Raw genomic sequence first — 14737 nt, forward strand, 5'->3', positions numbered from 1 at the left:
ACAAATATCACACGCTGCCACAAATCATATCAAACTGACTTAGACATATTTCAAACTGACTTAGACATATTTCAAACGCAACCATATATATATATATATATATATCAAAAAGTCGGCAAGGCTGTCAAATGTATCAAAAGCCGACAAGGCTATCAAATGTACCAAAAGCCGACAAGGGGTGCCCGGACGCGAGATATATGGGTGAGCCGGTGTATATCGGCGCTATGTGGGTGAGCCGGCATTGTTCGGCGCTACGATGTGACCTACCATGTCATGACCAGACGTGCTATGATAAGATATGCTGCGGTAAGCTATACTATGACATGATATGCTATGATCTGCCACGACAGGACATGATATGACAAGTTATGCTATGCTATGATACGCTATGACATGCTATGCTATGGTAAAACATGCTATGACACGCTATGCTATGACACGACACGCTATAACATGCTATACTATGATACGATGTACTATGATATGAGGTACTATAGCCTGACATGTTATGATACGATACAATACGATACGATATGATAATACATGATATGATATAAGTTCTATTTTCTATGACTCCTTGACATTATTAATTATACACTATGTTATTACTTGTCTCATTTTCCATGCCTTACATACTCGGTACACTATTCGTACTGACGTCCCTTCTTGTGGGCGCTGCGTTCATGCTGCGCAGGTCAGCAGACAGGTGGACTTGATCCTTAGGAGTTCTACCAGCGATACTCTACCGCGCTCCAGTTGTTCCGGAGCCTCACTCCAGTGGTACTATTTTGTTTATGTATTTTCGGGCACGACAGTACTCGGCCCATTCTATGTATAAGTGTACTATGTCTAGAGGCTCGTAGACAGATATGCACCGTCAGTTATGTATAGTTAGATATGTGGTAATTTGGCATCTTAATGCTACTATATGAAGTAATAGCGAAGCTTACTAGTCTATGTTCATAATGACGCTACTAATGTTAATGCTCAGTTCAAAAAGAAAAAAAATATGGCACTATTCATACGGCTTGCTAACAGGTACAGGTAAGATGATAATTAAGGGGTGCTCGGTACAAGTATCGGGTACTCGTCACAGCCCCTAAGTCGGGTCGTGACAATAAGTGTGTGTATGGTCATATTTTCCTATTGCAAGTCCATAAGCCTATATGTTTTGTTTTCTTGAATTACATTGCATGGTGAATCTGGGCAGCTGTGCAGTGGCTTATCCTGGGTTCTGGTTGTGTTTGTATAGCTGAATTGGTATAGGACAAGGCAATTTGGGGTAAGGTACAGTCTTAGCCTTCCTCGGTGACCAGCCATGCCTGGGGTTCGTGAAACCCCTTGGACCTTGTGCAGTATCGGGAATACGGGGGCAATGACTTATCCTTCCTCCTCATTACCAAAGACCATCCAATAAGCTTGGTGGTGTTCACATGTAAACCTTGGCACAACTGCCTAGCTTGGCCTGTAGAATCTGTTATGATATATTCTTGTATTTATTTGATGTATATGGCCTTTCTTTTAGTATAATTGTGATAGTTAAACCTGCCTTGATATACATGTATATGTTTGATGTATATTCTTTTTCTTATTTAGCATAATAGTGATAAGTTCAAAAATTATAACTAACCGGTTTCCCTTTTTCTTTCCTCCCTCACCACATGACCACTAGGGTCGAGTCAGCTGGTGAGGCCCAATAAGGAAAATTCTTTTGTCGGAGATATTGAGTCTGCAAAGACGGAGAAAAAGCTTGGCGTGCAGAAGTCCCAACCATCGGTGAAATGGCGGGATAGGGGCTTGGTACGCCCATGGTCTCTACATTATTTGCTCATTACTATCCTTCATTTCTTAATTTTTATGTATTTGTAAAACTTGTACAAACTCATGTTATAGTGGAATATTTATTGTGTGAACTAGTAGTCTTAGGACAACGGTGCTCATGCCGTCTAGATTGACTCTGAGTCCCCAAACCGCCTCTTTCAAAACCAGGATTTAGTGTAACGATTTTCTTGACTTCTTTTCTTTTACCTTTATCTAGGATACATAAACCATATGAACACAAAACAAAAAATCTGGGACTGTATTTACCTATCACTGACTCATATCAAATAGATAATAATGGAATAAACTGTCCGCCCTTATATAAGGCTCGGTGTGTAAGTGCATAGCTCTGAAGGCAAGTTAATAGCCCGAAGGCAAAATGCATAGCCCCGAAGGCAACTCTGTAGAGCCCCGAAGGCAACTGCATATTTGTATAGCCCCGAAGGAAATTGTATATATGTATAGCCCCGAATGCAACTTTATGTCTGTATAGCCCCGAAGGCAACTGTATGTCTGCATAACCCCGAAGGCAACTTTATGTCTGCATAGCCTCGAAGGCAACTGTATATCTGTATAGCCCCAAAGGCAATTGTATATCTGTATAGCCCAAAAGGCAACTGTAATGCTATAAGTGACGCGCGCACATACACACACACACACACACACACACACACACATATATATATACACATACATACACGCTCTACTTCTCGACAAGACAAGACATGGAGTAACGCTAAACGAATATAAACTACCGACAAGGGCTAGCTATTTCATGAATAAGATGAGACAACATGAACATGAGAGCTCTAAACTTCATCGTTCATATAGGAAACAAACAATACACATCGTGCCATAGTGGCGAGTCAAGGAATAGCCTCACATACCTCGAATCCATCTTTGAATGGCTACAACGAGTCAATCTTTCTAATAAACATTTAAACTGTTTTAAGACAGCTAATATCAACATAGCCAACAACCCAACAAAATACTACAATTATGCAAACACTATCATCAAGCAATCAAGGAGCGACGAGCTACCGAGGCTATCTACAATGGTGTACTCCGCACCCGACCTCCTTTTAACAACTAACAAACTCTATATGAGCTACCAAATCCCCACCAATATCCTTAACCACTATATACAACATATAAATACAACTATATCAACATATCAAGAAATCTAAGGCATCAATAACAACCTATATTCAACCTATAACAACTCCAACTATCGAACTCACGGCTTCCGATCACTGTCCCGTGAGTTCTTGCTAAAACAAGATATCTAAAGCTCATACGAGCTCATCTCACATGGAAAAGCGAAACAATAGTTATTTACCAAATTCTACAAAGAAGAATCTATTAAAAGGAAAAAAAAGTGACTTTGATAACAAGTTACACGTACATGTATTGTAAATGTAAATGAGCCACCAAAATTATCATAACAAAGCCAACCAACACGTGTACACGTTGATACATGTCATAAATTGTACTAATGAAGGAACAATAAAGATAATCTATATATAATATAAAGTTAGACATAAACAAGGTGGTGTGACACCTCTCTATCGCCTAGAATGCTATTTATCTTTTTTTTTTTTTTTGACATTGTTCTCTCTTTCCTCTGCATAAGCTATAAATTAAATGGATTAACAAAAGTCTTATGAAGTAATTATCCCTTTGCAATAAAGGACACGTAGTAGCAAACTAGCAATTGAAATCTGTGCAATAAAGCCTAAATAGCCTCAATTATTATAATGCAAATCTTTCATATTCCTAATTGAAAACCACTATGATCCGTTACTGCATATTTTGTTTGGTACTTATTCCACATTATTATCTATCTTCTAAAGTACAAGTTGATAAACATATATGTGTGTGGGGAGGTTAATGGCCGGAGGTTCATGTACATGTATTGTTTGACTAAAAAACAAGTTTATCCAATCCAATTTTTGATAGTTATGGATTGGTTTTAACAGGTGAGTATACATCTCTAGGGTCAAGCCACTGCAAAAACAATTTTGTGCTCATCCTCTTTTTAATCATTAAATTTGATACGAGATGTTTGCAGCTTTTATTCCTTAAATTAGCATTTTATTTTTTATTTTTTGGTTTTTTGGTAACCTTTAATTTCACATGCATGTCTACTTACATTTTCAAAAGGCATATTCCTGCAGCTCTAACTTGGATGTGGGGAAGTGTTGAGTCAGTTTGTAGTATTTGGAGGTGTTAAACTGAATCATTTGTCGTGAAACAGAATGACTTCTGAAAGATTATCTTTCTCAAGTTCTGTAAATACAAGGACTCCAGTAAAGCTGATGTGACATGCTTCTAAAGCCAACAAATCTATTTTTTCTTTTATCTCTTTTTGTGGCATTTTTCCTTTCTTTTTCTTCCACTTTGTATATTTACTTGCCTATTAAAATTCTGAGTATTAAAAACTTTATACCAGTTACAAAATTGAAAATAATCACTGTAACGATTATATATACCAATAAAGACTTATTAATTTTCTGGAAAATAATTAAGGCTTAGTAATTGAAAGCGTAAGATAACGCTTATAATTGGCAAATCAAAATATTTGTTGCTACTATTAATTTGCTTCTACATTAATTACAAATTGTAATCATTATGCCTATAAATTACCATGCAGAAATCTTCTCTTCCTTTACTGTTGTATCTTCTCATATTCACACCTCACAAACTTAAAATTTTGAAAAACTTTTTTAGTTTACACATGCAGCCTTGAAGTTTCTATCATCGTGTTACCTCATATGTCAACATTCTTACATGCAATATATCCTTATATGATACTAAAAGTTGTGTTAAATATATGTTATTTGAAAATTACGTCTCTTGCAGCTTGTGTTGTAGATTAAAAAAAAGATCAAGGACAAGCAGCGACTGGGAGATAGGATTTAAGAGGTACAGGAAAGACTAGTAGTCTATGAAAATGGTCGTGTAATTTTTTACCCCGGATTTGAATAATCAATTAAATTTGTGGATGAGGTATAGGATATGTGGCTATATCATAAACTTACTTGACGGAGAAAAGAAATATATGAGTATGTTATAGGGAGAAATCGGTTATCAATGATTTGCTATGAACACATGTTTCTACTAGCTCATAAGCGTTATTTGATTTGAGAAATATACGGAATGAACACAACAAATGTGGAGCGAATCTGATTTATGAGAGAGATTTTGTATATATTTTGCTATTACAAGAATGCTTGATAAGAAGGAGCCAACCCTTTAAAAGGAGGACAATGCCACTTATTTATAGTGTTGCTCCATGGGCTTTATACAACATAAAAGATAATAGAATAAAGAAAAAGTTCTGAGTTAGATTAGGTTGGGTTAGGTAGACTGTACGGTCTGTCACCTATACGATTGGCAGTTGAACACAGCAGGACGTCATCGACGCGTGGCAACTGCGCAACGGATCTCCCGGACAACCGGCCTCGGTCAAACGAACATACGGCCTCGAACAACCGGTCATGGAAGAACCGGACCAACTGACGCCCTTCCTTTGCTCCGGTCCAAGCGTTTCCCCGGTTCAGAATAGGAGCCTTCATGCACGTTCTTCCCCCTTTCTCTCCTCGGCCTTCGGTCTCACCGGTTTAACGCATACCCGGTTTTTACCGTATACAGATAGTCCCCACACTTCCGAGATCGTAGATTTCTCGGAGTGACGGGGAGTGGATGAATCAAGAAATCGTCGACTTCGTTTGTCCGTAGTTATCTTCTCATTTTGGCAGGAACGGTTGCATCACGTCTTCTTTCCATCGGCCACGTGTCATATCCCGGATGGTCCGCTCTGACAACCGCCGCACGCACGTTGTTTCAAGTCATTCCTCATTAATTATGGGACACGTGGCGCCTCCCGATTGGCTGAAAATCGTAATCGCCTAAACCCCATAACAATAAAATGTCCACTAACCCTTTATTTTTCCATTTGAACGCCTTTCAAATCTTCAACTCATTTCCTCTTTGCCTTGGATTTTTTCACAACATTTCTTCGTCTTCATCACATCTGTTCACCTTCTATGCCAAGTTATTTGCTGATTCATCGCTTACTCTACGCAAAAGGAAGAAATTTTTCTCTTCCCTTACACTAATCTGCTGCTGTTCATTATTGATTCTCGTCTTCTGACTTCTCCTATAATGTCTGTTCCTTTATTACCCTTCGTTTTCTTTAACTCCTCTTTCGAATCCATTCAACTTCTTCTTTTTATATTTCCAAATGTCCGAAACAACTTCCCATGATATTCCCTCGGTTTCATCTCAAGGAACCGAGGTTGCCTCCCTTTCTAAGGCAAAGGGCTCCTTTGAGCCCATGGCCTCGGATATCATACCGGCCAAAACCAATTTCAACAAAGACTTAGAGGTCGAAAAACCTTCCTCCGTATCTGACAGAGGGTATGACGTGAGACGATACCCCTCCTCCATTACCGAGGATAGGCTTGACCTTGTCCGGTCCGACTGCGGATGGGTTAATCGCCTGGTCCGAGTTTTGCCCCTGGGCCTGATGAGTCAGTCACCGACCATCGGGAGGGTTTTTTGTATGTCTATATTTATCCCTTAACTCTCAAGCTCGATCCTCCGGTAGATCCAGTCATTTTGGACATGTGCCGGACCTACGACGTGACCTTGGCACAAATTGGTCTGATCGTTTGGAGGGTCGTAGCATGCCTCCAGTTGTTGGCCAATAATGCCGGGAAGGAGCTCACGCTGGCCCACCTGATACGCCTATACTCCCTGAGGCTGTTCCGGGGTGGCGTAATAAAACTCGCCAAGCGCAGCCGAAATCCATTTTTCTCAAAGATGGACGAAGACAGAGACAGGGGCTGGCTGGAGCGATATGTCCGGGTGAGGACCGAGGACATCATTCCGGCCGATTACATGCCCTTCCCGGAGAAGTGGAACAACAAGCGTAAGTATGAACCCTTAAGTGACTGCGTTTTTACGTTTCGTCAAATTTTAATCCCATTTTCTTACCGTTTTTATATCAGCCAATGGGTATATTCCTCCGGTCGTCCGGAACCTGAGTGAATGGGTCACCGTACTTCTGAGCCAACATGTTCATGATAACTGGACGTGGAACCACTTGTCACGTGGCCGATGGGTCGCCCAGAACCATGGTAGTATTTTGCTTCTTGCTGTGTTCACTGCACCTTCTGCTATCCGTATTCATTGCGTCTTTTGACTTTCAGGTTTACCCAAAGTCTCGGTGGATCCCAGGCCGGAGTCGGCTGCCGAACCCACAACATCGGCACCCAAGTTTGACTCAGCGGGTGCATCTTGTGCCCTTGCTGCTGCTGCTGCCGCCAAAAGGAAAAGGCCCTCGGATAAAGGGCAACAGTCGAAGAAGAGGACGAGGAGCGTCACTCGGACCTCACGGGATGGAAACAGAGGCCGACATTATTGTTCGGAGAGTCGATGCTGATGCTCCCGTGGCTCCTATACCGGAGGAGGTTGTCGCCGTTCCACCCCTTCCTTCTGCTGGTGAAGGACTTTTGGTTTCGATTTCTCATACAGGTGCGGAAGAAATTCTTTCCCCGGTTCCTCTAAGGTCGATTGACTTCGTCGACATTTCAGGTGAAACTTCTTCCGAGGAAGCTCCCCTGCAAAGGATAAGAAGGCCCGGGGAGGCGGCCGCTGCTTAAGTCGGTCAAAGGACTGAGCCGGTCCCGGAGATCGAAGTCCCCATTGACGTTGATATGACGTCCGAGCACGAGCCTGTTGCAACTATGGAGCCCCCGAGCTTTGCTGAAGATACTGAGGTTGCTCCAAGTTCCTCTACTCCGGCTCCGAGGCCTGATGAGTTTGACGATATGTTCTCGGGCACCCCTCCCGCTACCGAACCTGCGGGATTCGGGCATCTCCCTATCTCTCGGGCCATGAGGTCGGCCAGCCGGTCCTCCGAATCTGGGGCCAGGGACAGCTTGGTGCGTATTTTTTCGGCCCCAAGCGTGGAGCCGAGGAGAACAAAATCAGTCGTGGTCACCGTCCCCGAGGACTGCAGTTTCCTTTATCGCCCGGTGGGCATGGTGAGCTATCTGAGGCCTCTTGTCTCAGATTCGGACAAGAGAAAGATGACCGGGGTCTCTTGGCAATGCCTCATTAACGAGGGCATGCATGCAGATAACCGGGTAATATTTTTAACCGTCTCTACACATCTTTACTAAGAATTTTAACCTTGTTTCAAGTTTTTAACTTGCTTTGTTTTGCAGAGTGTGGTGCTCATCAACGAAGCCTTCGTCTGTGCCCAACAAGAGATGGAAAATCTTAAGGGCCAACTGGATGCCCAGGGCCGGGAAACGGAGAAATGTCTGCACCTACTTCAGGAGAAGGAGGAGGAGTTGAACCGAGCAGTCGCTCTTTACAATCTTCGACCCGAGCTTGACGCAGCGAAGGTCGAGAATTGTCAGCTGAGGAGTGAACTGGCTGCGATGGCCGAATACAATCGGAGCCTCGAAGCTGAGAATATCGGCTGTTATATCTCGTATTTTGCGTATTCGGATAATTCAAGATAATTGCGGGAAGTTAAGGGCAAGGCTATATTTTTGACCTTGACAGCACACAAGTTGGTTATGAATATTATTGATGTGGAAATATTAAGAAAGACTAGGGGTAAAAAGGGAAATCCCCAAGATGACTCATAGAAAATACGGAGGAAGGTTAAGGGAAAATATGGAAATTGGAAAAAATAATTTTTCATGAATTGCAAGACAAAATACAAAAAAAATAATAGTCTTGCAATAAAAGGCCAAGTGGGCCGTGCAACTTGGAGTGGGCTTAGGCCCAAATGGAAGTTTAATAAATAAGACCAAAAGGAAGACCAATTCATCATATTTTTTTCATTCTTCATCTTTGAGAACTTTCAAGAAACTTGGAGAGGAAAGAACCATAAGGGCCATTCGGCCATGGAGACAAAAATTTGAGCCCTCAATTTTGATCACAAAAAAATTATTTTTTCTAGCTTTCCTACCAATTGGAAGGTCCTCTATAACATGGAATAGTTGTTGGAGCAATAAAATCATTCATTTGTGTGAGTTCACAACCCTAGCCAAGCCACGAAGTTGAGTGAAAAAGGTATGTATTCAATCTTCTTTTACTTGTGTTATGGATGATCTATGCATGTTGTAGTATGTGGAATTGGATGAAATTTATGAAATATGTGGGTGTGTGGTGGTGGCCGTATAGGGGCTGCCCTTGTAGGGTATGTTGAGATGATTTTACTTTGTATTTTAGTTGTTGTTGTTATGGGTTATGTGATGTAGAATGAAGGTTTGGTGGCTTGAAATGAATTTGTAATCGTTTGTGGATTATTGACGGAGTTAATGTGACATTAGTATGGTTTCTTATATTGGTATGAATGAATTTGTTAAAGTGTGGGTTGTTGATATAATTCGTGAATTTGGAAGCGAGAGATGTGTTTGGAAGATTGTAAGTTGGTTGTTGTGATCGAATTGAATATAAGAAAAATATTGTCGAATTATGTAAAAGAAGTTACTAACGTTAGAATGTATTTTGAATTGATTGAGGAAGTTGTTAATGTGTAGATTGTTGGTGTAGTTCATGAATTTGGAAGAAAGAAATGTGTTGTTATTGTCTTTATTAAGTTTGGAAGATTTCGGATTATTGTTGGTAATGTGGCCGAGTGGAATTCTCGGATTATTGTTGATAAATTGGCCGAGTTGAATTCTCGGATTGTTGTTGATAAAATTGGCCGAGTTAGATTCTCGGGGATGGTGTATTTACAGGGGAGATGCTGCCGAAATTCCGGCAGATTATAAATGAATTTATTTGAAGGACTAAGACAAGCATATGTCGACGAGTCTAATGATTATGCCAAATCTCTTGAATGTAGACTAGCAAGCTTGGACGAATAAGCGTAGCTAATTGGACGTGGGACAGGTATGTAAAGCTTACCTTTTCTTTCTTTTGGCATGTCCTAGAGCTAAGTAAGCGGTGATACTTATCTTGGGGTAACTCTATTCTTGATTCCGAGCTTGTTAATGATTCTTATTCACTTCTTGATGTGAGTATACTTAGTATAGCCGAGCTTATTGTATGATTGAATAGCAAGAAAAGTCTAAAGAGTTCTGTAAGTAGTAATGTCCCTAACTTTCGTAGACGGTCTCGGATTGCTTGAGAATGGTCGTAGAAGTTCCTGTAATGAATAACGTTCATAGCTTTCATGTGTTAACTCGGATTGTTTTGGAAACGTAGCGTGACGATACCCATAATGAACCCATTCCTAGATGTAGGATATCCAGAGTTCTTTGACCTCTTAAGCCCGAAGGGGCATTCTCAAGTTGTGCGATTTCATAATGTTGTCTAAATCCGGAAGGGGACGTTCATAAGGTCTTTCTCTTAACTATGCATTTTACATTTAACTTTGTGAGTCTCGAAGGAGACAAATGAAAAGGGTTTGATTGCATACATGACGTCCATAATAGTTTTTTTTTCTAGATGATTTCATGACGCGACTGAGCGTGCTATATAACGTATGGCCTCGGCTTAAGTCTGAGTGTGCTATGGCCTCAGCTGATCACTGAGTGCGCTATGGCCTCAGCTTATGTCTGAGCGTGCTATATAACATATGGCCTCAGTTTACGTTATGCCAATTGAGTTGTGCATATGGTTTCACTAATAATTTCGAGGAAATTAGTTTTATACTAAAGGAAACATAAAGTTAGATTTGAATAATTTCCATAACTTTCTTATGATTTTACTAATGATTTTGAGAAAACTAGTTTTATACTAAAGGAAATATAAAGTTTAATTTCCAAAACCACTCCGAAGGGGGTGTGAGATTTTACTATTTAGACTTTCAAAACCACTCCGAAGGGGGTGCGAGATTTTACTAATTAATTTTTCAAAACCACTCCGAACGGGGTACGAGGTTTTACTATTTCATTCCATTTACGACTTATGTTTACATTTCATGTCATCATTATTATTATTATGTTATTATGTCGGAAGCGGAATGCCCGAAGGGGCCATCATCATTATTATGCAGGAAGCGGCCGTCCGAAGGGACTATTATGTTATTATGCCGGAAGCGGCATGCCCGAAGGGGCCATCATCATTATTATGCCGGAAGCGGCCGTCCGAAGGGACTATTGTGATACTATATTTATATTGTGTATTCTAGAATTTGGGTATGCTGTACTTATATTGTGTATGCTAAAGTTTGTGTAAGGCACTACATGGCACGGTTCAAAATGCTATTCCAGGTTACTCCCGGGTTGTTCTTAAACTGGTTTACTGTTACGCCTCTCCTTGTTTATGATTCAGTGATGCTTTACATATTCAGTACATATTCCGTACTGACCCCCTTCCTTCGGGGGCTGCGTTTCATGCCACACAGGTACACCCAGATAAGTAGAAGACTTTGCTAAAGGTGTTCCAGCGGGATTGGCGAGCTCCATCTCAGTTCGGAGTGTTGCCGGGTCAAAGTACTTATGTCATGGTATTTTGTATATGTTAGAGACTTTGCAGACAGTGTCCTGTGGATAGGGCGTCGAGAAGTGCGAATCATTTATAGGTGTTAAAAGAGTATGTATTTTCGGATGACTTCAGTTGATTTGAAGTACGTAATTGATTAAAAGTTTTTCATAATCTGTATAAAGATAATGACTTATATTTGGAAAAGTTTCATGTTTTAAAAGTTTTTGAAATGACAGGTTTTGGTAAAGTGAATGTTTAAGGGTTCGCTCGACTCTGAAGAGAGTCGGGTGCCCATCATGCCCTATCAAGGTTAGGGTGTGACATCGGCCTTAGCCGGGATAATGCTCAAATTTCCTCGAGGCTTGGCGAGCTTGAAACCACCTTCTCCTAACTCTGGGAGGAGCTGGATTCGGTGAAGTCGGATGCTGCGAGCTTGGCCGAGAGGAATCGGCTGCTCGAATCTGAGAGTGCCCGGTATCAAGAGCGTGCAAGGGTGATCGAAAAGAAAGCGGAGAGCAGGGCCCGGACGTGTGATGATCTGAAGAACGAGCTTAAGGAAACGGCCGATGGAAATGACACTCTCCAGGCGGAGCTTTAATCGGCCATCCAAATGCAGAATGTTCTTGGAGAGGCTCGGGATGCTCTAGCGGCGAAGTTAGCCCAGGCCAAGGCTGATCTGGACGAAGCTTTGAAGAGCGTGGAAGCTGCCGAGGCTCAGGCTACTATTGTTGCTGAGTACGAGAAGTGAAAATCTCGGAGAATCACTCTCGAGCAAGCCGAGCATGGCTTTACTGGTCTTCCGGCCCTTATTGCCGAGGCCAAAAGGGTCTAGGGAGAGACTAAGGACGCTCTCGGTTCCGACTCCGTTGACTCTGAGCGGACAGTGCCTGAACGTTCTGGCTCCAGCCATTCCGGGTAGATTAGGGCCTGTACTTGGCTTTTATCTTTATTTTATTTTTTGCCTTTGTAGGGCTTTGGTTTTTTATGTAAAAACACTCCTTCTATAAATGAAAAATGCCTCTTTCTTGTTTCTTCGTTTGAGTGTTCGCTATTATTTTTGCCCGAATTGTTAGTCCGTTTCAAGGACAAGCTGACTCGTAGTCATTAATTCACTGTGCCCGTAGGACTTACCTAATGCGTTGTGAAATCAGACGCCTCCGAATCACGATAGGCATTTCCTTAGGGCCGGTATTTTTCGGTAATATTTTAGGGCCGGTGTTCATTCGAGCACCCGAATCTCAGCTTTGGCTGAATTGTGACGTAACAGTCCCCGTTTGGGGAGGTTAGAAAATTTCGGCTCGGATCGTTGTGACCTTGCTGCCTTAGTTCGAATTTTTTAACGATTTTGGCACGGTTCGCTATGACCTTGTTGCCTTTGTCGAATTTCGACGATAGTGCCCGGTATAGGGTGTGTGAATGAAGTAATGCCGAAATACGGCAGTTATCACCGAGGTAAAGTCTTTTAACAGGAAGATAACCGAGATATTTCTTATCCAAACTTTCAATAATTTTGCATTGCAAAGTGTTTGTATACATGAGGATTTTGTTTCCTTCTGCTTTTGCTGTAGCAAGTACTAAATGGACACGATTCATTTTGATCGTTTGGTCCTTACACCGAAACCAATAGCAGAAGGTCTGGCCTTGCTTTTTCCGTAGCAAACACTTGGTGGACACGATTCATTTTGATCGTTTGGTCCTTACACCGAAACCTGACATTTTTGGCCCGGTGCTATTTGTTGAGGGTGGATTCCGGAGTGGGTGTGATAGCCACCTAGCTCTTGGCCGAGCTGGAAGGTCGGGTGAGTGCTATTAAGTCCCCATTCGTTGGGTGTGAACCCGAGAATCCGGACGCTCGCCAATGGCCGAGATTAGGCCGGAGGTATTGTCGTTGAAATTGTACTCCGATATCTTTGGTAAGTCTTTGTGGCCGGCAGAGCTTCCGGCATCGCTCCTGAATGAGAGACCCCGGCTGTTCGACGGGCGCTCGACCCGTTTACTACCCCGATCGGAGAAACGGCTTGGGCTCACTCTTGATTTTTTCGACCCAAAACTTTGCTTCTCCGAATGGGAGTATGGCCGATATATTTCCTTTGACGATTCGGCCCTTGTTTTGTAACCCTTACTCGGTCTCTCAAAACTTTTATTCACATTTATTTGCCCTGGGGGGAGCTCGAATTGATCGTCCTCCACCTGAATCTTCGACTCGTATCGGTTATGGACATCAGCCCATGTCACAGCCTCGTATTCCAGCAAGCTTTCTTTAAATTTGAACGAAGCTATTGAACTCTGAACATTGAGCCCATTTGTGAAAGCTTGTACACCCCATTCTTCTGGAACCGGGGGGAGTTCCATCCGCTGCCTATGGTATCGGTTGACGAATTCTCGTAGTAACTCATCGTCCCTTTGGGTTATACGGAAACCATCAGCCTTACGGTCCTGCACATTTTTGGCACCGGCGTGGACCTTGATGAAGGCATCGGCGAGCATTTCGAAGGAGGTGGTCGAATGCTCGAGTAGATGGTCGTACCATGTCAATGCTCCTTTTGACAGTGTTTCCCCAAACTTTTTCAGCAATACCGATTCAATTTCGTCCTCCTCCATATCATTGCCCTTTATGGCGCATGTGTGTGAGGTCACGTGCTCGTGCGGGTCCGTTGTGCCGTCATATTTCTGGATATCCGGTATTATTAATTTCGGGGCCACACTCGGAGGAAAAGGCCTTTGGATGTACCTCTTCGAATCCGGCCCTTTCAGTAAAGGCGGAGCCCCCGGGATTTGATCCACCCGAGAGTTATATGTTTCAACCCTCTTCTTGGTTGAGTCTACCCGTTTCGCCAAAGTTTTCGAGCATTTTTAGAACCTCGGTGGAGGACCCAGCTCCGGATCCATTGCTCTTAACAACGCGTGCCTCCTCCCTTCTGGGTTCAGCAACACCGCTCATTTTTTCCGGGGTCGTTGTATCCCCTCCGTTTTGCAACAGGACTATTGCGATTCCCTGTTCGGCAATCGCCGCTCTCTGCTCTTGCGACATTTCAAAAATTAAACGTAAGTCAATATTATCATTGGGTGTACCCGGTTCCTTCCGGTCCTGTGCCCGGGACAAGGTAACAGAATTATGGGTATTTAGCGGATCAGTGGTTGGTAAGGTGGCATTCCCCTGGTCCACGGTGTTTTGACGGTTGAGGCCCTCCCTCGAATTGACGGGGTTAGGACCAGCGGGGTTTGGTGGTCCTCGTGGACCGCTTCCTTCGTTTTCAGCCACGATTTCGTTGTTGTTGACGTGACCAGATTGCCCACTGTCAGCCATTTAATCAGTTTTCTCAGATACGAACAGAAGCTGTTTTTTATTTAGATGGGTAAGGTAGATATCAAGATAAAAGACCATTATTATCCTAGCCCCACGGTGGGCGCCAAACTGTTTACCCTGGATTTGGATAATCAATTAAATTTGTGG

This window comes from Lycium barbarum, chromosome 6, assembly GCF_019175385.1.
Source record: "Lycium barbarum isolate Lr01 chromosome 6, ASM1917538v2, whole genome shotgun sequence".
NCBI lineage: Eukaryota > Viridiplantae > Streptophyta > Magnoliopsida > Solanales > Solanaceae > Lycium > Lycium barbarum.